At 42.5% G+C, this 2,696-nt stretch overlaps 1 pseudogene; it reads right to left on the minus strand.

Annotated features, from left to right (window-relative positions):
* Positions 1–343: 343 nt before the first annotated feature.
* LOC138800245 (U2 spliceosomal RNA) lies at positions 344–504 on the minus strand (annotated as a pseudogene).
* Positions 505–2,696: the final 2,192 nt, after the last annotated feature.

Here is a 2,696-nt window from a genome sequence, read left to right on the forward strand (position 1 = left end):
GCTACTTTAAAGTCCATAGAGAAACAGCTGCTGTGAACACATTGTAATGAAAAAAAAGTGCTGTGCAGAGACTGACATTTCATGTAATACCGCACACAACCAGGGTCAGGGTTGGTGCTGTTTTTGTTTAAGACTAAACAGTGTAAATAAAAACTCATTGAGATAACTTCATGGGACATCAAACTATATAACTAACACAATACTAACCAAGACTATATAAATGCATGCATGCAAATCTTACCAAGCCATGTTTGATAGTTTTCACATTCAGGTAATCCATCTCTGCCTTCTATAAAAAAAAAAAAGTACAGCTTATAACATGAGAGTGAAAAAAACATTTTTTATATGCAACCTGAACACTTATACCAGGTCAGGAGAGGACACAGCAAGCCTTTACTCCTTCTCCCTCTTCTAAAAATCCATTGACTATACGGCTCCCAGATACGGGACGAATCAGATATTGATCAGAACAGATACTACACTTGATCTTAGCGGAGAAGAGATTTTCTGGAACCTTCTAACCATGTGACCTAGAAGATTCCTGGCCTGTTTATGTCACATATAGTGCAGTAATGGTCATTATTAGCGGATAACTACCAGAACTAATTGTGGCCTCTCTCTTTCAGTTCTTTTGGATAATAATAAACCTTCCAGTACGTAGAGGCTGGTACTAACCTGACTGAAGGTGAGGAGGATGTTACTAGGGATGAGCGAACTTTTGAAAAGTTCGGTTCGGTTCGATCTGGCGAACTTTCGTGAATTTCGGAACCGAAATTTCGAACCGAAAACGAACCTTGCTCTAATGGCTGAATAATTGCAGCTACAATAGTGGGAGTGTGATAGGGTATAGTTTCGTTTAGTTGCAGTTGATATTACAATGAAAAAAAGTGGGAAAAAAAATTTCAAAAATAATGAGAAATAATAATTATAATAATAATAATAATAATAATAGGAATAAAGTTAATAAAATATAGTGAATCAAAGTGCCAACATAGTGAAAAAAAATATTGGAAAAAAAAGTTTACAAGGAGGATGCGGCAGCACTTGATTGCACCCAGGCCAGTATTGTTGAGAAGAGACAAGTCGAGAACCAGGAGGAGGCAGCAGTAGATTGCTCGCCTCTCAGTCCAGTATTGTTGAGAAGAGATAAGTTGAGCAGCAGGAGGAGGCAGCAGTTGATTGATTCCAGTCCAGTATTATTGAGGAGAGGCTACTTGAGGAGGAAGCAGCAGTTGATCGATTCCAGGCCAGTATTATTAAAACCAGACTACTTCAGGAGCAGGAGGCAGCAGTTGATCGATTCCAGGCCAGTATTATCGAGGAGAGGCTATATGAAGAGGAGGCAGCAGTATATTGATTCCAGGCCAGTATTATTGAGGAGAGGCTACTTGAGGAGGAGGATGAGGCAGCAGTTGATCGATTCCAGGCCAGTATAATTGAGGAGAGGCTACTTGAGGAGGATGAGGCAGCAGTTGATTGATTCCAGGCCAGTATAATTAAAAAGAGACTACTAGAAGAGCAGGAGGAGGCAGCAGTTGATTGATTCAAGGCCAGTATAATCGAGGAGAGGCTACTTGAAGAGGATGAGGCAGCAGTTGATCGATTCCAGGCCAGTATTATTGAGGAGAGGCTACTTGAGGAGAATGAGGCAGCAGTTGATCGATTCCTGGCCAGTATTATTAAGGAGAGGCTACTTGAGGAGGATGAGGCAGCAGTTGATTGATTACAGGCCAGTATTATGAAGGAGAGGCTACTTGAGGAAGATGAGGCAGCAGTTGATTGATTCCAGGCCAGTATTATGGAGGAAAGGCTAATTAAGGAGTAGGAGGCAGCAGTTGATTGATTCCAGGCCAGTATTATGGAGGAAAGGCTAATTAAGGAGTAGGAGGCAGCAGTTGATTGATTCCAGGCCAGTATTATCGAGGAGAGGCTACTTGAGGAGGATAAGGCAGCAGTTGATCGATTACAGGCCAGTATTATGGAGGAGAGGCTACTTGAGGAAGATGAGGCAGCAGTTGATTGATTTCAGGCCAGTATTATGGAGGAGAGGCTAATTAAGGAGGAGGATGCAGTAGTTGATTGATTCCAGGCCAGTATTATCGAGGAGAGGCTACTTGAGAAGGATGAGGCAGCAGTTGATCGATTACAGGCCAGTATAATTAAAAATAGACTACTAGAAGAGCAGGAGGAGGCAGCAGTTGATTGATTCCAGGCCAGTATAATCGAGGAGAGGCTACTTGAGGAGGATTAGGCAGCAGTTGATCGATTACAGGCCAGTATAATTAAAAACAGACTACTTGAACAGCAGGAGGAGGCAGCGGTTGATTGATTCCAGGCCAGTATTATCGAGGAGAGGCTAATTGAGGACGAGGAGGCAGCAGTTGATCTATTCCAGCCCAGTATAATTATTAAAAGACTACTTGAGCAGCTGGAGGAGGCAGCAGTTGATCAATTCCAGGCCAGTATTATTGAGGAGCGGCTACTTGAGGAGGAGGAGGCCGCATTTGATTGATTCCATGTCAGTATTTAAAATAGACCAGTTGAGGACCAGGAGAAGGCAGCAGTTGATGGCTCTCAGGCTAGTATTTTTACAAACAGACAAGTTGAGAAGGCAGTTTCCACCCAGTATGTTTCCAAATAGACAATTGACTGTGGGGGCATTAGTAGGAGTACTATTCTTTTGGACCCAGAAGGAC

This window comes from Dendropsophus ebraccatus, chromosome 8 (genome assembly GCF_027789765.1).
Source record: "Dendropsophus ebraccatus isolate aDenEbr1 chromosome 8, aDenEbr1.pat, whole genome shotgun sequence".
Lineage (NCBI taxonomy): Eukaryota > Metazoa > Chordata > Amphibia > Anura > Hylidae > Dendropsophus > Dendropsophus ebraccatus.